This window comes from Mobula birostris, chromosome 22 (genome assembly GCF_030028105.1).
Source record: "Mobula birostris isolate sMobBir1 chromosome 22, sMobBir1.hap1, whole genome shotgun sequence".
NCBI lineage: Eukaryota > Metazoa > Chordata > Chondrichthyes > Myliobatiformes > Myliobatidae > Mobula > Mobula birostris.
Genome location: NC_092391.1, coordinates 56,622,697 through 56,647,093, shown reverse-complemented (window position 1 = coordinate 56,647,093; position 24,397 = coordinate 56,622,697). Strand labels below are relative to the sequence as shown.

Here is a 24,397-nt window from a genome sequence, read left to right as displayed (position 1 = left end):
GTCCGCACCAGACACTCAGCTGTCTGCATGAGACAGCGGCCACACCCCGGTACACCGCTTTGACAGGCGGGCTGCACCAGGTGAGGGTAGCCAGCGGCCTCATACCCCGGTCAGATAGGAACATGCCTGTTCCGGCATGTGAAGTCAGCTCTGGTGGACTGGGCGGATGAGATCTACAGTGAGATCCGACGGCCAGGAAGGAGGTTCTGCAACGCTCTCTGGAGAGCAAAGGGCATGACGAGGCACAGAAGATGTCACGGTCATCCACTGCAACCGAGGAAGACCCCAATTTGTGACAACTACTGGTACCACTGGAACCAGATTTTTGAGGTCAAGAGTGGAACTGCCCCAGTGCAACGGCTTTTCCATGTTAAAAACTCTCCCGCACGGGCCTCTTGTCATCATCAGATATGACAGACAAGCAGCCTGTAGCCTCTCTCTCCCCTCCAACATCTCCATATTCCCTCAGTTAGACCATCTCCAAAATTAAGCCCTCCCTCACTGCTGGCCCCTATGATCTAAAATTTCCTTCCTAACTAGGTGGCATGGTGGAGATACGTCTCTACCAAAGGAGCTGTAGGGTGCTCCTTCCCTCTGCCAGCTCGCAGGGCACCCTTGGGCAAGGTGTAGCACCTGGTTAGCATCCCCCCCACCACACCCCTTATTTCAATAAATAGTGCAAAAATAAAAAAATAATGGGGTAGTGTTCATGGGTTTAATGTCCATTCAGAAATGGGATGTCAGAGGGGAAGAAGCTGTTCCTGAATCATTGAGTGTGTGTCTTCAGGCTCCTGTCCCTCCTTCCTGATGGCAGCAATGAGAAGGGGGCATGTCCTGGGTGATGGGGGTCCTTAATGATGGACGCCGCCTTTCTAAGGCATTGCTCTTTCTTTTAAGGTGTGCCTTAAGATGCTCTTAACCCTCTCTACTTCTAGAGTGCTTCTGACATAAGACCCTTTGATCGGGTTTTTGGCCACCCATCTATTTATCTTCTGGTTTTGGTCAGCGATAATTGCTCTTATAAAAGGCGAAGCCATTCTGGGACAATTCTGATCAAGTTACCATGCTAGTTGTGACACTTGACACAAGCTAATCAACAAGGGCATCACAGGAGAAGCCTCTACATGTCCTCTGTGCTGGGATTTCATTTGGTCGTCAAAGATGGGTCATTTTGCTAATATTTTATTGGTAGTGTGATCACTCAGGTTGAGAATGATGTTCTCCTAAAGGGTTATCTGTTGTTTGGTGACTTAATCCTTGAATGGAAAATCCCACAAAAAAAGGTAGTGGATTCAGCCCAGTCCATCACAGGTAAAGCCCTCCCCACCATTGAGCACATCTACATGAAGCACTGTCGGAGGAAAGCACCATCCATCCTCAGGGACCCCAACACCCATTTTACGCTCTCTGCTCACTGCTGCCATCAGAAAGAAGGTACAGAAGCCTTAGGACTCACACCACCAGGTTAAGGAACAGTTATTATCCCTTAACCATCAGGCTCTTGAACCAAAGGGGGTAACTTCACTCAACTTCACTTGTCCCATCTGTTACAGTTATTATTCTATTATGGATTTATTGAGCATGTGCAAGAAAATGAATCTCAGGGTTGCATATGGGGACATATATGTATTTGATTATAAATTTACTTTGAACTTTGAACTTTAATCCAAGAGTTTACAAGATGGCAGCATGTTTGGTTGCAGTGGCCTCTCTGAGTCCAAAGAAAGGTGCAATTCTTTGTCCTTTATGTCTTCTTTATGATCAGAAGACACTGCTGGATAATAAGACCATCAAGAACTGATGCATGTTCCTTCCTCTGTGTGTGTGTGTGTGTGTGTGAGTGTGAGTGTGTGTGTGTGTGTGTGTGTGTGTGTGGGTTTTCTGTGGGTGCTCCGGTGTCCTCTCGCAGTCCAAAGAAGATAAACCGGTTAGCAGGTTAAATGGTCATTGTAAATTGTCCTGTGATTAGGCTAGGGTTAAATCAGTGGGTTACTGGGTGGTGCGGCCAAAGGGCCAGAAGGGCCTGTTCCAAGCTGTATCTCAATAAGTAAATTAATTAAATAATAAACCAATTTATAAATGTTAACACTGCAATTCTCTACCGCCCAACTCATTGCTCAAGGCCCTGAGAACTGATTCCACACTCGCCTCCAGTGGCCAATCACCTTTTGAATTCCTCAATTATTAGCATCGTGGTTAGCGCAACAGCACCAGTGACCCGGGTTCAATTCCCACCGCCACTGTCTGTAAGGAGTTTGTACGTTCTTCCCGTGACCGCCTGGGTTTCCTCCCACAGTCCAAAGGTGTACCAATAGTGGGTGAATGGATCACTTGGGCATGACTGGATAGCATGGGTTCATTGGGAAGAAAGGCCTGTTACCTGGCTGTACCTCTAATTCTAATAAACAGTAGCTCCTTGGCCCTCACCTCTTTTGATAGTTCCGGACCTGTACTCACTGGGGTTTAGAAGAATGCGGGGGGTGGGGGAACCTCATTGAAAACTACCAAATATTGAATGGCCTAGATGTGGAGAGGATGTTTCCTATGGCCCGAAGACACAGCTTGAGAATAGACGTACATCCAAGTTATAACAGAGATGAGGAGGAATTTAGCCAGAGGTGGTGAATCTGTGGAATTTGTTGCCACAGGCAGTTGTGGAGGCCAAGTCATTGGGTATATTTAAAACTGAGGTCGATAGGTTCTTGATGAGTCAGGGTGTCAAAGGTTACAGTGCGAAAGCAGGAGGGTGGGGTTGAAAGGGATAATAAATCATCCATGGTGGAATGGGGGAGCAGACTTGATGGGCTGAATGGCCTATTTCTGCTCCTATGTCTTATGGTCTTAAAGAGGAGGTTGGTAGGTTCTTGATTAGTGAGGGCTTCAAACGTTACGAGGGGAAGGCAGGAGAATGGGGCAGAGAGGGATAATAAATCAACCATGATGGGATGACGTAGTAGACAAGATGGCCCAAATGACTTAATTCTGCTCCTACTTGTTCCAGTCTTATGTGTGCACAGGAAGCATCCACAGCTAACAGCAGGCAGCAAGCGGATTGTTGGATTTCAGGGAGTCCGAACGAGGGAAAGAGTACTGGCCAGATCTGGAGAGTCCTCCTCCATCCTTTCACAGAGCGTTGTTGTGGCAACCTCCATGTCCAATTCAGAGGCAAAAATAAAACAGAAGGTCTCAGTGAGGGAAGGACGACAAGGAAAGGCTTCCACTCAACACTTGGATAATTGAAATTTGTCCCCGAGCTTGTTTGCCTCGGCACCATCGCATTCACTTTAAAAATTAAACATTTCAGCACTGTCCTAGGAATATATTGCTTCTGAATATACAGAGAGTTGTAAACTCAGTCAGCTCCATCATGGGCACCAGCTTTCCCAGCATCCAGGATATCTTCAGGATCCAGGCAGCATCCATCATCAAGAAATCTCGCCACCCAGGACATGCCCTCTTCTCATTGCTACCATCAGGAAGGAGGTTCAGGAGACTGAAGGCACACACTCAGTGTTTCAGGAACAACCTCTTCCCCCCCTACCATTAAATTTCTGAATGGACATTGAACCCATGAACACGACCTCAATATATTTTTTCGCTCTCTTTTTAAGACCACAAGACATAGGAGGAGAATTAGGCCACTTGGCCCATCGAGTCTGCTCTGCCATCTCATCATGGCTGATCCATTTTCCCTCTCAGCCCCAATCTCCTGCCTTGTGCCCGTATCCCTTCATGCCCCAACTAATCAAGAATCTATCAACTTCTGCCTTAAATATACACAATGACTTGGCCTCCACAGCTGCCTGTGGCAACTAATTCCACAGATTCACCACTCTCTGGCTAAAGAAATTCCTCCTCATCTTCGTTCTGAAAGGATGGCCCTCTATTCTGAACCAGTCCCCTCTGATCTTAGACTCCTCCACCATAGGAAGCATTCTCTCAACATCCACTCGAACAAGGTTTTCCAACATTCCATAGGTTTTAGTGAGATCACTCCTCATTTTTCTCAATTCCAGTGAGCAGAGGCCCCGAGCATTCAAACGCCCCTCATGTGACAGGCCTTTCAATCCTGGAATCATTTTTGTGAACCTCCTTTGAACTGCCTCCAAAGGCAGCACATCATATTTGTTCCATTAGTTGTTTAATTTAGCTTTTTAAATATATTTATTATAATTTAGGTACATGGACAGTGGGGGTATGGAGGGCTATGGTCCTGGTGCAGGTTGATGGAAGTAGATAGTTTAAATGATTCAGCATGGACTAGATGGGCCAAAGGGCCTGGTTCTGTGCTGTACTTTTTGATGACTCCACGACTCTGATTTATAGTATAGCTTAAGGACTGCTGCTGAAAAGCCACAAATTTCACAACCTGTCTGTGATGATAAAACTGATTCTGATTCTGCTCGAGCACATTTGGCCAGAACCAGAGAGTGCTCCTCTGTCCTTTCACAGAGCGTTGCCATGGCAACGGCCATGTTCAACTCGGAGGCAAAAATAAAACTGAGGACCTCAGCGGGGGAAGGACGACAAGCAAAGGTTTCTACTCAACTCTGGGAGAATTAGTCCTCAACCACAAGTAATCTCATGACCAAGATCCACAGGCCACATTCCCTCATTTCCATTTTCCACAGCCACAGTCTGAGCCCAAACTAATTGGATTAAATCGAGGACATGCTTATCACATATTAATATCTCTATCTGACGGCGTGGCTGAAAAGTTATCTTCTCCCCTTGCCGTTTGACTTCATTTTCAGCATCCAATTTTCCCATGAAGTCTTTTATTGCTGAACGCTGCTAATTCAGTGTTTTAGTATCTCAGCCCTTGGAGCTAGTCCCTGAGCCCTCGTTAACATGCACAACATGAAAGTCAGAGACAAATCTTTAAACATGAATTTTTATGTTTATGGGGATTGCAGGCAAGGCCAGTGTTTATCACCCATTACTAACTGTCCCCTAAAGGGATGGTCTGCTGATCACAGCTGACAGTGTTTAACACTACAAGATGATAAGGCATAGGAGCAGTAGCAGGCCATTCGGTCCATCATATTTGCTCCATCATTCTATCAGAATCAGGTTTAATATCACTGGCATATGTTGTGAAATTTATTAACTTTGCAGCAGCAGTACATTACAATAAAAGATAAATATACAAAAATATGAATGACCGTAAGAATATATAAATGTATATTAATCTGTTAATTTAAAATAAGTAGTGTAAAAACAAAAATAAATTAAAAGAAGTAGTGAGGTGTGTTCATAGGTTCAACGTCTATTTAGAAATTGGATAGCAGATGGGAAGAAGCTGTTCCTGAATCGCCAAGTGTGTGTCTTCAGGCTCCTGTACCTCCTCCCTGATGGTAGCAATAAGAAGAGGGCATGTCCTGGGTGGTGGGGGTCCTTAATGTTGTACACCGCTTTTCTGAGGCACCATTCCTTGAAGATGTCTTAGATACTTGAAAGGCTAGTGCCCATGATGGAGCTGACTAATTTTACAACTTTCTGCAGCCTACTTAAATCTTGGCTGATTTATTATCCCTCTCAAACCCACTCTTCTTCAAGACTTGGGGTCTGGAGGCTTTGTGCCTCAATGACCCGGAGAGCTACACAGGCTGGAGTCAGGACTTCAGACTTTGGCTCTTGGGAGGGTGACCCACACCAAACAGGTCAAAGGGTAGAGGTCGGACTAAGAGTGGTCCACCGATCCTCCGGGTTCAGGGGTTCGACTCAGGATTAACGATCCTGACTAGTCAAATGAAACTGGTATAGAAACAGCAATGAAGATTCCTTCTACATGAATGCGACAGTAGTCCTGGGTCTCCACTGGGGACTTGCGTGACTGACAGTAGTGAAAACTGAGAGGAAGCTACTGACATGATGAAGGAAGCCCTGAACGCCACCAGAGATGGAGGATCTTCATTGTTAGCCTAACAGTGGTGCAATGGGCAGTAAGTAAATCAACCCCATTCTCGTGCCTTCTCCCTGTAGCATTTCACAACTTGCCTAATGAAGAAACTATCAACCTCTGCTTTAAATATACCCAAAGCCATTTGTGACAATGAATTCCACAGATTCACCACCCTCTGGCTAAAGAAATTCCTCCTCATCGCTATTCAAAAGGGATGTCCCTTTATTTTGAAGCAGCGCCCTGTCATCCTAGTTTCTCCCACTATAGGAAACATCCTCTTAAGGGGTACTTGCTTTTGTAACTTATAGTAATTTTGCTCTGTACTGCCGCCACAAAACTTACATATATTAGTGACAATAAACCTGATTCCAATTTTGAGTCAAATGCAGTACGGTGCAAATGTTGTCCTGGGCATATATTGTATATACTGTATAGACTAGTTTTTCAGTCTTGGTCTGTCCTGTGTTTCTGTGATATCACACTGGAGGAACATTGTATCATTTCTTAATGCATGCATTACTAAATGACAATAAAAGAGGACTGCGTGTCCTCATAATCTAATCTAATCTAATATATAGCTGGGGTGCCAAAGACTGCACAGGACTGTATTTGTCAACGTGGAGTGGAGAGCGAGTTTGTAAATCTGGTGGGAGCTAAGGATATTGGGAGAGTGGAGTGCCATGGGAGGGGTGTGGGACAGGTGGCAGAGAAGGAGTGCCAGGGATGTGGGGGCGGTGATGTGGGTGCAGACTCACCCAGCCCTGAGACACCAGGCAAGGTCATTTGATTCCAAACAAAGGTCAGTATTTTAGAACATAAGAAAGTAGAAATAGGAGCAGGAGAAATCGAGCCTGCCCTGCCATTCAATAAGATTATGGCTGATCTGTCTGTAAACTCAGCTCCATCTACTTGCCTTTTCCTCATAACCCTTAATTCCCTTACTATGTAAAAATCTGTCTAATTTATCTTAAATATATTTAGTGAAGAATCCTCAATTGCTTCCCTAGGCAGAGAATTCCACAGATTCATCACTCTCTGGGAAGAACAGTTTCTCCTCATCTCTGTCCTAAATCTTCTCCCCTGAATCTTGAGGCAATGTCCCCTGGTTCTAGTCTCACCTACCGGTGGAAACAACTTTCCTGCCTCTCTCTTATCTATCCCTTTCATAACTTTATACATTTCTATAAGATCCCCTCTCATTCTTCTGAATTCCAGAGAGTACAGTCCCAGGCGACTCAATCTCTCCTCATAGGTTAACCCCTTCATCTCTGGAATCAATGTGGTGAACCTCTTCTGCACCACTTCCAAAGCCAGTATATCCTTCCTCAAGTATGGAGACCCGAACTGCACACAGTACTCCAGATGCGGCCTCACCAGTACCCTGTATAGTTGCAGCATGACCTCCCTACTCTTGAATTCAATCCCTCTAGCAATGAAGGCCAACATTCCATTGCCTTCTTAATAACCTGTCGTACCTGCAAGCCAGCTTTTTGCCATTCATGCACAAGCACTCCCAAGTCCCTCTGCACAACAGCATGCTGCAATCTTTCACCATTTAAATAATAATCTGCTCTTCTATTATTCCTTCCAAAGTGGATGATCTTGCATTTACCAACGTCGTATTCCATCTGCCAGACCTTGGCCCACTCACTTAACCTATCTATATCTCTCTGCAGACTCTCCACATCCTCTGTACAATTTGCTTTTCCACTCAGTTTAGTGTCAACAGCAAATTTTGCTATGCTACACTCAGTCCTCTCTTCCAAATCATCAATGTAAATGGTAAACAGCTGCGGGCCCAGCACCAACCCCTGCGGCACCCCACTCACCACTGACTGCCAACCAGAGAAACACCCATTTATACCAACTTTCTGCCTTCTACCGGTTAACCAATCCACTATCCATGCCAATACACTTCCTCCGACTCCATGCATTCGTATCTTATTTATAAGTCTCTTGTGTGGCACCTTATCGAACGCCTTCTGGAAATCCAAGTATACAACATCCACCTGTTCCCCTCTATCCACTGCACTCATTATGTCCTCAAAGAACTCCAGTAAGTTTGTCAAACAGGACCTGCCCTTTCTGAATCCATGTTGCATCTGTCTAATGGAACCACTCCTTTCTAAATGTTTCGCTATTTCTTCCTTAATGATAGCTTCAAGCATTTTCCAGACTACAGATGTTAAGCTAACTGGCCGATAGTTGCCCATTTTTTGCCTACATACTATTTTTAAAAAGTGGTGTGACATTTGTTGTCTTCCAATCCACCGGGACCTGCCCAGAGTCTAGAGAATTTTGGTAAATGATTACTAACTCATCTACTATAACCTCCTCCAATTTCCTCAGTACCCTGGGATGCATCTTATCAGGACCAGGGGACTTATCTACCTTCTGGCCCTCTAGTTTGCTCATCACTATCTCTTTAGTGACAGTGATTTTATCACGGTCCTCACCTCCCATTTCGTCGATAACATCATTCTTTGGCATATTAGTCGTGTCCTCCACCGTGAAGACCGACACAAAATAGTCGTACAATGCCTCAGCCATTTCCTTATCACCCAATATCAATTTCCACTTCTCGTTTTCCAAGGGACTTATGTTGACTTTAGCCATCCTCTTCCACTTTATATATTTATAAAAACTTTTGATATCTGTTTTTATATTTTGTGCTAATTTACTTTCATACTCTATCTTCTCTTTCCTTATTTCTTGGTTAGTTGTTCTTTGTTGCTTTTTAAAGTTTTCCCAATCCTCCAGTCTCCCACTACTCTTTGCGACTTTGTACACATGAGCTTTTAATTTATACTATCTTTTATTTCCTTAGACTGGCTCTCCTCACACTTACTGTCCTTACTTTTGACTGGAATATACTTTTGTTGAGCACTGTGAAAAATCTCTTTGAAAGTATTCCACTGTTCCCCAACTGTCCTACCAAATAGCCTGTGCTCCCAATCCACATTAGCCAACTTCTCCCTCATCCTGTTGTAGTCTCCCTTGTTCAAGCATAATACACTAGTTTTAGATCTAACTATTTCATCCTTCATCTGTATGCGAAATTCAAACATACTATGATCACTCTTTCCAAGAGGATCCCTGACTACAAGATCGTTAATCTTACCTGTCTCATTGCACAGGACTAGATCTAAGATAGCATTTTCCCTTGCAGGTTCACTAACATGTTGCTCAAGAAAGCCATCATGGATGCATTCTAGTACTAGGCACTTAACTGTTCAGTGTGTCTCCTAGTGGTAACATTTGCATGATTCTGGAAGCTTCTCTGGGTTTTGCATTATTTTGTATAAGAACCATCTGATTAGTTAACTCGTATCTGCAAATTTGAATGGATGATTCGCACCTGAACTGGAGGGGGACTAATATCCTCGTGGGAAGGTTTGTTAATGCTGCACGTTGGGGTTTAAACTAGAGTTGCAGGATGGGAACCAGAGTGCCAGAGCAGCTAGTGGAGAGGTTGTGGAGGCAGATGTCGGTAAGACCTCAGACAAAGTTGGGAACCAGAAGGTTGAGCATTGTGCGTCAAAAACACAAAGGATATATACCAGACTGAAGGTGTCATATCTGAATGTGCGCAGTATATGGAATAAGGTAGATGAACTTGAAGCACAGTTACAGATTGGCAGGTATGATGTTGTAGGCATCGCTGAATCATGGCTGAAAGATCACAGCTGGGAGCTTAATATCCAAGGGTACACACTATATTGAAAGGACAGGCAGGAAGGCAGGGGGGGATGGCGTTGCTCTGTTGGTAAAAAATGAAATCAAATCATTAGAAGCAGAGGAGATAGAGTTGGAAGGTGTTTTATCATTGTGGATTGAGCTAAGGTACTGCAAGGTTAAAAGACCCTGATGGGAATTATATACAGAAAACCAAACAGTAGTAAGGATGTGGTCTACAAATTACGGCGGGAGATAGAAAATGCATGCCAAAAGGACAATGTTACAATAGTCATGGGGAACTTCAATATGCAGGTAGATTGGGAAAATCAGGTTGGTGTTGGATTCCAGGAGGGGGAATTTTTAGAGGGCCTATGAGATGCCTTTTCAAAGCAGCTGGTGGTTGAGCTGTTCTGGACTGGGTGTTGTGCAAAGAACTGGAATTGATTAGTGAGCCTAAGGTAAAAGAACCCTGAGGGGAAAGTGATCATAATATGATTGAATTCACCCTGAAATCTGAGAAGGAGAAGCTAAAGTCAGATGTATCAGTATTACAGTGGAGTGAAGGGAATTACAGAGGCATGAAAGAGGAGTTGGCTGGAATTGATTGGAAAAGAACACTGACAGGGATGATGGCAGAGCAGTAATGGGTGGAATCTCTACAAACAATTCGGTAGGTGCAGGATATATACATCCCAAAGAGGAAGAAGTGTTCTGAAGGCAAGATGATGCAACCATGGCTGACAAGAGAAGTCAAAGCCAAAGTAAAAGCCAAAGGGAGGGCATAAAATAGAGCAAAAATTAGTAGGAAGGTAGAGTATTGGGAAGCTTTAAAAACCAACAGAATGCAACTAAAAAAGTAATTAAGAAGGGTAAGATGGAATACACAAGTAAGCCAGCCAGTAATATTAAAAAGGATACCAAAAGTTTCTTCAGATACATAAAGTGTAAAAGAGAGGAGTGAATGTCTATTGGACTGCTGGAAAACAATGTTGAGGAGGTAGTAAAGGGGGAAAGAAAAACAGGACTGAATAAGTATTTTGCATCGGTCTTTACTGTGGTAGACACTAGCAGCATGTGGAAGTTCCAGGTGTCAGGGCGCATGAAGTGAAGTGTTAAGTTACCATAACTAGACAGAAGGTTCTTGGGAAACTGAAAGGTCTGAAGATAGATAAGTCACCTGGATCAGATGGTGTACACCCCAGAGTTCTGAAAGAGGTGGCTGAAGAGATCATGGAAGCACTAGTAATGGTCTTTCAAGAATCACTAGATTCTGGAATGGTTTGGAAAGACTGGAAAATTGCAAGTGTCACTCCACTCTTCAAGAGGGGAGAGAGGCAGAAGGTAGGAAACTATAGGCCAGTTAGCCTGACCTCAGTGTTTGGCAAGATGTTGGAGTTGATTATTAAGGGTGAGGTTTCAGGTTACTTGGAGGCACATGATAAAATAGGTGGTTCTCTCAATGGTAAATCTTGTCTGACAAATCTGTTGGAACTCTTTGAGGAAATAACAAGCAGAATAGACAAAAGAGAATTGCTTGATTTGTGTACTTGGATTTTCAGAAGGCCTTTGACAAGGTACCACACATGAGGCTGCTAAGCTAGCTGCGAGCATCTGGTATTATAGAAAAGATTCTAGCATAGATAAAGCAGTGGCTGACTGGCAGGAGGTAAGGACGGGGAATGAAGGGAACCTTTTCTAGCTGGCTGCTGGTGACTAGTGGTGTTCCACAGGGGTCTGTGTTGGCTTTGTATCTGTGCACAACTATGTACTGTATTGATTAAATGAAAGCACGCACACAGGAGATGGCCTTAACTAGTGTATTCACATTGCAGTGAGAGAGAGAGAGAACAATCTGCATGTGTAGACAACAGATCATTACGTAGAACTAAGGTGGGGGGGGGTCACTGCTCTAAAAGAAATAGATCCACACATTACATTTCCTCTCCCTTTAAATTAATGCAACATAAAACTATATATACAAAATATTTCCCTTTCACAACCAAATACACATGCTTTCACAGTACAGTCCATCACTAACTTCACAGTTCTAACGGTTCAGTCTTTTGGGTGGCGCTCTGCTTCTTTCAGGATAGCGCCTCTGGACCCATGGAGTGGCATCAGGTTTGGCAGGTGTCTTGTCTAGATAACGTTCTTGGGTTGAGCGTCCAGTGTCTGGTCCACATGACGTCTCCATGTCTGATCTCCAACATCCACTGTGTACATCAGTAGTCCAGTTCTTGTAGCTATCCTACCGGGGGTCTGGGGTGTATGAGTTAGCACCTCTGGTGGGGGAACATGTCGCGTCCTTTTCAAGGCAGTTAGCATACCTTTGGTCCCCACCTGGCACTCAGCTCTCACCTGTGGCTCCCCGTAGCTGTTTGCATGCGATAGTGGCCACACCCCGGGCAACAGCTTCGACAAGCCGGCTAAACCAGGTGAGGGTAGCCGACGGGTCTTAAACCCTCGGTGAGATAGGGAGTTGTCTATCCCAGCATGTGAAGACAGACTCCGGCGGATTGAGCGGACGAGACCAATGGAAGGTCCCACGGTCAAGAAGGCGGTCTCTGCAAGCGTTGTGGAATGTGTAGAGCAGGACAAGACACAGAAGAAGTCCTGGTCATCCACTGTGTCTAGTCCCATCTCCAGTCGTCTCGACTCTCATCTTGCCACTGGATCCAGATGAGAATTGGGAAGAGAGAGTGAGGCTGATGCTGCACAACTCTCCCTCACTTAAATCCAAATCACACGCTAGTCTCAACACCATCATCATCATAATGCTGTCGAGGTCTTCATCAACAATGACAATGGACAAACAATCGGGTGTCCACTTGTCTTCTCGGTAATCACTTCCTGTCTAATCTCGAAGCTCCTTCCTGCTTCACTTGGCAACTGGCTGAACTGCTTATTCTGCAGTTCCCTCCATAGATCTGGTTTCAGGAGGTCTGTGCAAGATCTCGGATTCCTGCTCATGAACAGTATTGCAGGTGTTTGATTTGTTGTCGCATGAACAGAGTTCTGATACACAAAAAGGAAGTTGTCCATCTTATGCTGTAGGGAATTGTCTTCTTTGTCCATCACTTTAATCGTCTTGAAAGTCTGTGGTTAGGAGCTGACTTGAAATGTCTGATGCCATTTTTCTTCATGAACAGTCTGAATTCTTCTGATGTGTGTTGTGGTCCGTTGTCACTCACAATTTGTTTTGGTAAGCCTTTACTGGTGAAGATAGTCCTCAGTGTTGAGACAGTCTTTGCTGAGGTGATTAACTTCATTGGTATAACCTCCGGCCTCTTCGAACGTCCAACCACAGCAATCAGAAACTATGAATCAGAGTCCATGATTGGCCCAGCAAAGTCAATATGTACGCTTTACCATGGTGACAATGGCCACTCCCATGGGTGTAACAGTGTCTGTGGGTGTGAGTTTTGAACTTTTTTGGCATCCTGAACAGCTTTTGGCCAAGTCTTCAATCTGTCTATCTATTCCTGGCCACCACACACAGCTCCAGGTGGGACTCTTCATTTTGACTGTACCCAGGTGTCCTTCATGCAGATTCTCTAACACTCTGGTGCTCAGTTTAGAGGGAACCACAACATGAGATCCAAACATCAGCATTCTTTGACATAGCAACAGTTGGTCTCATCTCACTGAGAATTCTGGAAACATAGGGTTACCATGGACTGGCCATCCTTGCATAGTGATGTCATAGACTTCTGACAATGTCAGGTCATTCCTTGTTTCCCTTTGAATTTTGGAATTTGTTACTGGCACCAATGCTGTGTGGAACATTTCTGCTGGGTTACAGACTTTTCTTCTTCAGTTGCCAACAGTGGAAGACGTGACAAGTTGTCAGCATTGCTGTATTGTTTGGTACCTTTGAAATCTATATCATAAGTGTGGATTCCTAAGAATAGTGTCCAATGTTGTAACCGGATAGCAGACATCACTGGAATTTCCTTTCTGGGATTGAAAATGGACACAAGAGGCTGGTGATCTGACACTAGTGTAAACTTTTGTCCATAGAGGTCGTGGTGGAACTTCTTTATTCCCCATACTAGACTCAGGGCTGTGTGTGGTTGTGTTCTGCACTTGTCAGTGATCTTGAAGCAAATGCAATCAGGCATTCAGATCCATGTTTCATAGTATGTGATAAAACAGCTCCGATGCCATAAGGGGATGCATCGCATGCAAACCTGGTGGTCAGCGATGGGTCATAATGGGTGAGCAGTTCATCCGATGTTATTAGTCTCTTTGTTTCCTTGAATGCTCTTTCACATCTTTCTGACCATTCCCACTTTGTTCCTGTCTGTAACAGTGTGTTCAATGGGTGCAGCACTGTGACAATGTTTGAGAGAAACTGATGGTAGTAGTTACAAGGCCCAAGTACAGCCTGAGTTGTGACACATTTTCCGGTTTGGGTGCCTGTAGCACTGCTTCAACCTTCTCTTGTGGCTTATGTAAACCCTGCTTGTCAATGACATGTCCGCAATATGAGATATCACTCTTGAAAGACTCACATTTCTCTCTCTTTGCACGTGGACTGTACTCACTCAGCCTGGTAAGCACTTTTTCCAAGGTTCTGGAGGTGCTCTTCTTCATTCTTGCCAGTCACGATGATGTCAATAGGGTAACATTGTGTTCCTGGGATATCTTGGAGCACCTTTGCCAAATTGTTGGAGCTGATGCAACACCAAAGACGAGATGATTATACTGGAACAGTCCCTTGTGATTGTTGATTGAGAGGAACTTACTGCTCGACTCCTCAATCTCCATTTGCAGATAGGCTTGTGACAAATCAATCTTTGAAAACTTCTCCCCTCCTGCCAAAGATACAAAAATGTTTTCTATTCGTGGCAGGGGTTAGTGCAAAGTATGCAGACAGGCTGATGCTCACCTTGAAATCCCCACATATACGAACAGCTCTGGCCTTCCCGTTCTTGATCACTGGGACAATGGGCATGGACCAATCACTCCACTCAGCCTTGGAGAGGATTCCAGATGCCTCCAACCTCTGAAGTTCAGCATCCACTTTAGGATATAGTGCATAAGGCACTAGACATGCTTTATGGAATCTTGGTGCTGCTGTTTCATCCAGTTCAATTCTGGCCTTCATGCCTTTGAGTTTACCAATCCCCTTCTCAAGCACCTTCTCATTAGAATTAAACACCGTGACAGTCTCTGGTTAGTGCTACCACTTGGGCTGCAGTTACCTTTTGATGTCACACTGAGGGCTTTGATTGAGTTCCAGTATAGTTGGATTTTTCTGAACTATTCACATCCGAAAAGTGCTGGTCCTCCACTTTTCAATACATAAAGCTCTAACTGTTATGTCTAGCCTCCATACATCACATTCATTTTCAGTTTACCTTTGGGAGACACCTTTTCACCTGTGTAGTAGGCAGCCATTGATCCCAGGAGATCATGGGTTTGCGTCTCTAGTGGACTGTGTCCTCTCCAGGCCTTGCAAGCCTGGATGGGAAGATTTGAAGAACCGGCTGTTGCTCATGCAGCAGGCTCCCCCTCTCCACGTCACTGATATAGTCCAAGGGAAGGGCAGGCACAGTTACAGCTTGGCACCAATGTCTTCACAGAGGTTGCCAGAGTGAAATTTTAAACAACATCAAGCTGCCTTATGGACCCTGGCTCTTGATTTCTTTGTCAGGGTTTACTCCCGAAGCCTTTCCCATGGGTGGGTGTGGCCACAAGGCAGCAGGGGTTTAAAATCAGTGTTTTTCTTCTCCTAGGTGAGCTGCCGTCCAAGGCCGATTTGATGAGCCCCACCTGCCCGATTTGCACTGCTTCACCTGTGTAAGTCTTTAGCATCACTGAGGTCTTCTCTAATGGTATCCTAGAAAACAGTCTGTTGTGGTCAGCCTCTGGAATTGTGGACAAAGCTGACCCTGTATCCAGCTCCATTTTCAGTTTTACACAAGACACATCTGTTGTGATCCAGATGATTTTGTCATCTGCTTCAGCTATACTATGCAGTTCTAGGCATGACAGTTCACCTTTGTCAGACTCTATGTTGTCTGATTCTGTTTTACATTCGGTAACTTCATGCATTTGCTTAGTTTTGTGTTTGAGACTTTTCACTTGGCTGTGCTTTTGATCTGCCTTGCACACTCCCTCTACGTGACCTTGTCTGTGACACTTTCTGAAAACTATTTCTTTTAACCTACAGTCATTTGCATCATGGGAGGATTTGCCACATTGATAACACCTTTGGCTTTTTGCACCATTCAGGAACATTTTGTGCATTTCACATTCTAACCTCTTTTTCATAGTTCTGCTGTATCCTTTACTGAAGTCCCTAATGATATTTCAATGGTCAATGCCTGTTCTAAGGTTCAGTCTCTTTCGAATAGTAGCCTCTATTGATTGCTTCGACTATGCATGCCATGTACAAGCCTGTCCCTTAATGTATCAGAAAGTCCATCTCTAAAGTCACAGTACTGGGAAAGTTTGTGCAGTTCTGCAATGTATTCAGAAAGACTTTCATTTTTTGAAAAATCTAAATTTCTCAGCTATTGCCAGTGGTTTAGGGCTCAAGTGATTTCGTAAAATTGTAACAATTTCATCGAGCGTCTTGCTTGCTGGATTTTCAGGGGTTACTAGGCTGTGTAAGAAACTGTATATCCTAGCACCCATTAAGTTAAGAAGTATGGGGGCTTTCTTTTGCTCCTCCACGTTGTTCACATTACAATACAGTCCAACTCTCTCGATAAGCAACTCCCAGCCTTCACTGGCGCTATCAAATTTGTCAACTTTCCTGGTGGAAGCCATTGCCATGTTATTTTCACTTCAAATTCAGCGCGCCTTTCACTATTACCATGCATTGTACTCAGGCGTTTGTTAGCATCTGTGACGGCTTTCTCTGTACAGTCTAACTCTCACTGTTTCCTCCAGTAACTGTTGGTGCAGTTTGTGACATTTTCTGACATTCAAGTTCATCCTCATCGCCAATTTCTGGTGTCTGTGCATAACTACATATCGATTAAATGACAGCACGCATGCGGGAGATTCACATTGCAGCAAGAGAGAGAACAATATACATGCGTAGACAATGGTGCTTGTGCAGACAACAAAGCAATGTGTAGTGCTATGGGGAGGGGGATCCATACATTACAGTTGGAACAAATTCTTTTTATCTTATATGTGAATGATCTGGATGATGGAATTGATGGCTTTGTTGCAAAGTTTGCAGACGATATGAAGATAGGTGGAGGAGCAGGTGGCTTTGAGGAAGCAGGGAGGCTACAGAAGGACTTGGACAGATTAGGAGAATGGGCAAAGAAGTGGCAGATGGAGTACAGTGTCAGGAAGTGTATGGTCATGCACTTTGATAGAAGAAATGAAAGGGTTGACTATTTTCTGAATGCAGAGAAAATACAAAAGAGTGAGGTGCAAAGGGAATTGGCAGTGCTTGTACAAGATTCCCTAAAAGTTAATTTGCAGGTGAGTCTGTGGTGGGGAAGGCAAAAGCAATGTTAGTTCTAGTTTCAGGAGGTCTAAAATATAAAAGCAAGGATGTAACGTTGAGACTTTATAAAGCACTGGTGAGGCCTCAATTAGAGTATTGTGAGCAGTTTGGGCCTCTTATCTCAGAAAACATGTGCTGAAACTGGAGAGGGTTCAATAGAGGTTCATGAAAATGATTTCAGGATTGAGTAGTTTGTCATATGAAGACCGTTTGATGACTCTGGTCCTGTATTCACTAGAATTCAGAAGAATGAGGGGAGATGTCCTTGAAATCTATCGAATCGTGAAAGGCCTTGATAGAGTGGATGTTTCCTATGATGGGAGAGTCTAAGACCAGAGGACACAGCCTCAGAATAGAGGGACGACCTTTTAGAAAGGAGAAGAGGAGGAAGTTCTTTAGCTATAGAGTGGTGAATCTGTGGAATTCTTTGCCACAGGCAGCTGTGAAGGACAGGACATTATGTATATTTAAGGCAGAGGTTGATAAATTCTTGATTGGTCAGGGGATGAAGGGATATAGGGAGAAGGCAGGAGATTGGGGCTGAGGGGAAATTTGGATCAGGAATGATGAAATGGCGAAGCAGACTCAATGGGCCAAATGGCCTAATTCTTCTCCTATTTCTTAGGGTCTTATGGAATGCTATTTATCTATGGGCATAAAAAAGAGATGATCACAAGCTCTTCTAATCTTTGTTCTGCTTTTCCTTTTGCTTCTCTCTCTCTTCTACTAGCCTCTGCTCCTGTCGCTGTCTGTTTTCTATTTTCTTTGTTTAGACCATGAGACAAAGAAGCAGAATTAGGCCATTTGGCCCATCGAGTCTGCTCCTCCATTTCACCATGGCTGAACCATTTCCCTCTCAGCACCAATCTCCTGCCTTCACCTGGAAGCTAGGGGTTCCCAACTTTCGTTATGTCATGGACTCCTACCATTAACTGAGGAGTCCTCGGACCCCAGGTTGGGAACTCCATGCTCTGCCAAATTAGGAATCCACCAACCTCTACCTTAAATCTGATTGGTTTGAATTAATTTGGCAGGGGGATGGGAAGCAAAGTGATAGTGCTGAAGGTGAGGCAGTTGGTTTACAAAGAGAGGTAATGTGTAGTGAATCTCCTAGCAAGGAGAGTCTGATGATAGGGCAAAATTGCAGCCATCAGGATGAGTTGCAATGTAAAAGATGGACAAAATTGAAAAGGGTGAATGCAGGACTGGAGGTGTTGTATCTGAATGTGCTCAGTACCTAGGGTAAGGTCGATGAACTTGTAGCACAGTTGCATTAAGATAGGTATGAAATTGCAGGCATCTCTGAATTATAACTGAAAGAAGATTATAGCATCCAAGGATACACATTGAATCGAAAGGACGGACAGGAAGGCAGAGAGGCTGGCGTTGCTCTGTTGGTAAAAAATGAAATCAAATCATTAGAAAGAGGTGACATAGGGTTGGAAGGTGTTGAATCATTGTGGATAGAGCTAAAAAACTGCAAGGGTAAAAAGGGGATCTGCTCTCAGGATGAGGCTTTTCATTCCAGACTGAAGGCAATGTCCTCCTTTTTCAAAGAAAGGGGCTTCCCTTCCTCCACCATCAACACTGCCCTCAATCGCATCTCTTCCATTTCATGCACATCTGATCTCAACCCATCATCCCGCCACCCTACCGGGGAATTCTCCAGAACTTCCTCCACCTCCAATGGGATCCCACCTCCAAACACATCTTTCCCTCCTCCACACTTTCTACTTTCTGCAGGGATCGCTCCCTACGTGACTCCCATGTCCATTTGTCCCTCCCCACTGATCTCCCTCCTGGCACTTACCCTTGTAAGTGGAACAAGTGCTACACCTGTCCCTACACCTCCTCCCTCACTACCATTCAGGACCCCAAACAGTCCTTCCAGGTGAGGCGCCACTTCACCTCTGAGTCTGTTGGGATCACCTACTATGGCTAGTACTCCCGGTGTGACCTCCTGTATATTCGGTGAGACCCGATGTAGATTGGGTGACTGCCTCGCCAAGCACCTGCACTCCAAAAGAAGCAGCATCTCCCGGTGACCACCCATGTTAATTCCACTTCCCATTCCCATTCTGATATGTCCATCCATGACCACACTCAGGTTGGAGGAACAACACCTTATATTCTGTCTGGCTAGCCTCCAACTTGATGGCATGAACATTGACTTCTCGATCTTCTGGTAATGGCCCCTCCTCTCCTTCACCACTCCCCTTCCCCTTTTCCCTCTCTCACCTTATCTCCTTGCTATCCATTGCCTCATTCTGGTGCTCCTCCCTCTTTTCTTTCTTCCATGGCCTTTAACCTCTCCTATTAGATTCCCCCTTCTCCAGCCCCGCATCTCTTTCACCTGTCAATTTCCTAGCTGTTTACTTCACCCCTCCCCTGCCCAGTTTCACCTATCACCTTGTGTTTCTCCCTCCTCTCCCCACCCCCCCCACCTTTTAAACCTACTCCTCGAATATTTTTGTCCAGTCCTGCTCTTTTCCATAGATGCTGCCTGGCCTGCCGAGTTACTCCAGCATTTTGTGTGTGTTGCTTGGATTTCAAGCACCTGCAGATATTCTCTTGTTTGAGAAGGGTAAAAAGACCCTGATAAGACTTGTATACAGACCTCTAAACAGTAGTAAGGATGATGTCTACAAGTTACAATGGGAGATAGAAAATGCATGAAAAAGAGCAATATAACAATCGTCATGGGGAATTTCAATATGCAGGTAAATTGAGAAAGTCAGGTTGGTGCTAGATCCCCAAGAGGGGGAAATTTCTACAATGGTTTTGCGATGGCTTTATAGAGCGGCTCATGGTTGGGCCCACTAGAGGATCAGCTATTCTGGATTGGATGTTGTACAATGAACCGGAATTGATTAGAGAGCTTAAGGTAAAGGAACCCTTAGAGATAAATTATTATAATATGATAGAATTCACCCTTCAATTTGAGAAGGAGAAGCTGAAAGTCAGGTGTATCAGTATTCCAGTGGAGTAAAAGGAATTACAGAGGCATGAGAGACGGGCTGGCCAGAAATGATTGGAAAAGAGCACTGGCAGGGATGACAACACAGCAGCAATGGCCAGAATTTCGGGCAGCAATTCAGTAGGTGCAGTATACAACCCAAAGAAGAAAGACTCTAAAGGCAAGAGGAGAGGCTGTACTTGATCTGGTATTGGGAAATGAACCTGATCAGGTGTCAGGTCTCTCAGTGGGGGAGCATTTTGGAGATAGTGATCACAATTCTATCTCCTTTACCATAGCATTGGAGACGGATAGGAACAGACAAGTTAGGGAAAGGTTTAATTGGAGTAAGGGGAAATATGAGGCTATCAGGCAGGAACTTGGAAGCGTAAATTGGAAACAGATGTTCTCAGGGAAACGTACGGAAGAAACGTGGCAAACATTCAGGGGATATTTGTGTGGGGTTCTGAGTAGGTATATTCCAATGAGACATGGAAAGGATGGTAGGGTACAAGACCTGTGATGTACAAAAGCTGTTGTAGATCTAGTTAAGGAGAAAAGAAGAACTTACGAAAGGTTCAAAAAACTAGGTAATGATAGGAAAGTAAAAGATTTTAAGGCTAGCAGGAAGGAGCTTAAGAATGAAATTAGGAGAGCCAGAAGGGTCCAGGAGAAAGCATTGGTGGACAAGATTAAGGAAAACCCCAAGGCATTCTACAAGTATGTGAAGAACAAGAGAATAAGACGTGAAAGAATAGGACCAATCAAGTGTGACAGTGGAAAAGTGTGTATGGAACCGGGGGAAATAGTGGAGGTACCTAATGAATACTTTGCTTCCGTATTCACTACGGAAAAGGATCTTGCCGTTTGTAGGGGTGATTTGCAGTGGGCTGAAAAGTTTGAGAATGTAGATAGATATTAAGAAAGAGGATGGGCTGGAGCTTCTGGAAAGCATCAAGTTGGATAAGTTCAGTTCTACATGTATGGGAGTTTTGGTAATTTCCACTATTTGGTTTTGCAATTACTCTTTTTTTAAATGTAACAGTACATCTCATATTATTTGTATTATTGCTATGTTTTGTTTCTATATTTTGAAATTAATAAAAAGATTGAAAAAGAAAAAGTTGGATAAGTCACCGGGACCAGACGGGATATACCTCAGGCTACTGTGGGAAGTGAGGGAGGAGATTGCTGAGCCTCTGGTAATGATCTTTGCATCACCAATAAGGACAGGAGAGGTTCTGGAGGACTGGAGGGTTGTAGATGTTGTTCCCTTATTCAAGAAAGGGAGTAGGGATAGCCCAGGAAATTACTTCAGTGGTTGGTAAGTTGATAGAGAAGATCCTGAGAGGCAAGATTTATGAACATTTGGAGAGGCATAATGTGATTAAGAGTAGTCAGCATGGCTTTGTTAAAGGCAGGTCGTGCTTTACGAACCTGATTGAATTTTTTGAGGATGTGACTAAACTCATTGATGAAGGTAGAGCCGTAGATGTAGTGTATATGGATTTTAGCAAGGCATTTGATAAGGTACCCCATGCAAGGCTTATTGAGAAAGTAAGGAGGCATGGGATCCAAGGGGACATTGCTTTGTGGATCCAGAACTGGCTTGCCCACAGAAGGCAAAGAGTGGTTGTAGATGGGTCATATTCTGCATGGAGGTCGGTGACCAGTGGTGTGCCTCAGGGATCTGTTCTGGGACCCCTACTCTTTGTGATTTTTATAAATGACCTGGATGAGGAAGTGAAGGGATGGGTGAGTAAATTTGCTGATGACACAAAGGTTGGAGGTGTTGTGGATAGTGTGGAGGGCTGTCAGAGGTTACAACAGGACATTGATGGGATGCAAAACTGGGCTGAGAAGTGGCAGATGGAGTTCAACCCATATAAGTGTAAGGTGGTTCATTTTGGTAAGTCAAATATGATGGCAAAATATAGCATTAACGGTAAGACTCTTGGCAGTGTGGAAGATCAGAGGGATTTTGGGGTCCGAGTCTATAGGACACTACAAGCTGCTACGCAGGTTGACTCTGTGGTTAAGAAGGCATATGATGCATTGGCCTTCATCAATCTTGGGATTGAGTTTAAGAGCTGAGAGGTAATATTGCAGCTATATAGGACCCTGGTCAGACCCCACTTGGAGAACCGTGCTCAGTTCTGGTCGCCTCACTACAGGAAGGATGTGGAAACCATAGAAAGGGTGCAGAGGAGATTTACAAGGATGTTGCCTGGATTGGGGAACGTGCCTTATGAGAATAGGTTGAGTGAACTCGGGGGCTTCCCAACTGGCTGTTGATAGAGTAGCAGCACTTTTATAGGTGCTCCTACTCTTTTTAATTTACTGCTTCCAAATTGTTTTGGAAGCTTACTTTTAAACACAATACTGCTTTATAACGAGTCGTGCTAAAACTACTAAAAAAGAAGAGGACCCTCCAGTAACTTTGAAATCTATTTTGGTGACACTTCGGCAACATAAAAGTGAACTTTTGGAGGAGTTACAGCAACTCAGTGCTGAATTTAAACAGATGGATGGAAAATTGGATTCTACTCAAAAAACTTTCAGTGAACATGATAAATGGATAACAGAGAACGAAGATATTTTGTCAATGTTCAACTTGAAGATTGATGACCTGGAACAGATCTGTGATAAACAGTTAAAGGTTAATGGAATATTAAGACAGAAGATTATCGACTTAGAAAATAGAAACAGAAGAAATAATCTATATATTCTGGGTTTTAAAGAGCCATTGGAAGGCAACCAGCCTTCGGAATTTTTTGCAAACCTTCTGGCTAATTTATTTCCGAATATTTTAAAATCTCCACCTAAAATAGACCGAGCTCACATCACAGATCACCTGAACCAAGACCTGCTCTGGGAGTTCGACCCTGCTCAGTGATAATTTGTCTTCACAACTTTGAAACAAAGGAACTTTTAATTCATGAAGCTCGTCGGAAAGGTATGATTGATTATGAAGACCAGAAGTTCAGAATTGTGGAAGATTTTTCACCTGAGGTGTTGAATGAACACTTCAAGTTTAAAAAAGTAATGCCTGAGCTGTATAGTAAAGGTTTTAAACCCTCTCTTCAATACCCTGCTCGTCTTAGAATTATTTTGAAAAATGGCTCTCAGAGATAGTTTCGCTCAACCGAAGAGTTGCAGGATTTCTTGAGTGCCGAATCAACCTCAGAAGATTAACTGTTCAATAACTCTTTACACAAATTTATGTTGTGTCTGCCTGATGGATCCTTTTTTTAGAATCAGCAGTCTAACTGTTTATTACTTTCTTTTATGAACAATTTTTTTTTTACTTTTGGTATACTTTCCGATCTAATTTTTTTTGTACTTTTATTTCCTTGTTTAGAAAATTAAGGATTTAATATTAGTAAGTTTTCTTTGAGTTAATACTTTTAAAGTTAATATGTTTTGAATTTTCATATATCTTTCTAGTATTTTTATACTATAATTTTTAAATGAGGTTTTTTTAATATGTTTAATTTTGCTCTCTTTTTCTGTTATGTCTTGTTGGAATGCAGTTTTGCCTTGAAAAATTTTTCTTTTGGAGCTCAGCCAGTAGATTGTTTTGGGAGGGATGGTTGGTTTAGCTGTCGACTGCCCTTTGGTCGATTTTCTCTCTTTGGGCGGGGGGTGGGAGGTGGTTATCAGCTGTTTGGTTCCCTTAGCTTCATTTGTTGCTTGGTTACTTTTTCTTAAAGCTCATTGTTTGGATTTAATATATATTCCAGCGGTTTTTATTCAAACATCTCCTTTAAGCTAGGGGTCCCCAACCTTTTTTGCACCACGGACCGGTTTAATATTGACAATATTCTTGCGGACTGGCCGACCAGGGGGAGGTGTTAATCACAACTGAAATATAGGTGATAAGTCAACTATAAGTCACTTACCAGTGGTTAATACACTCAATTTTGTTTCTAAAAGGGTTTATCTTACAAATTTAATATTAAACACACAGTGCATATTTTCCTCGCATGAATATAGTGATATTTCAATTATAAGTCATAAGGGGGTTCCTTATGTCCAGTCTATTTTGCAAATTTAGTTTTCATTACATTCATTGCAGAAAACTCCACTTTGCAGAGATATGATGTTGGAAATGGAAGCAACGTTTTCAGTGCTTTTGTGGCTATCTCAGGATATTCAGCCTTGACTTTGATCCGGAATGCCGGCAGAGATGTTATGTCAAACATACTTTTTAGCCCACTGTCATTTGCAAGTTCAAGGAGTTGATCTTCTTCCTGCGCTGACGTGAATGATTCACCGGGGACATTCACAAATGGGTCATGGACCCATTCCTTTGCATGTCTTCGGTCATTTGCGGTTGGGAAGTAACATTTGAATTCTGTCGACAGCGAAGATAGGTGTT

At 43.6% G+C, this 24,397-nt stretch overlaps 1 protein-coding gene and 1 long non-coding RNA gene across 2 annotated transcripts in view; one reads left to right on the top strand and one right to left on the bottom strand.

Annotated features, from left to right (window-relative positions):
• Positions 1-24,397, bottom strand: part of galnt9 (polypeptide N-acetylgalactosaminyltransferase 9) — a 213,235-nt gene that overhangs the window by 31,625 nt on the left and 157,213 nt on the right. The window lies entirely within an intron of this gene.
• Positions 22,775-24,397, top strand: part of LOC140186483 (uncharacterized) — a 42,597-nt gene continuing 40,974 nt past the window's right edge. The window contains exon 1 of the long non-coding RNA XR_011882880.1: positions 22,775-22,972. This is a non-coding gene — a long non-coding RNA (uncharacterized lncRNA). The remainder of the gene's footprint in view (positions 22,973-24,397) is intronic.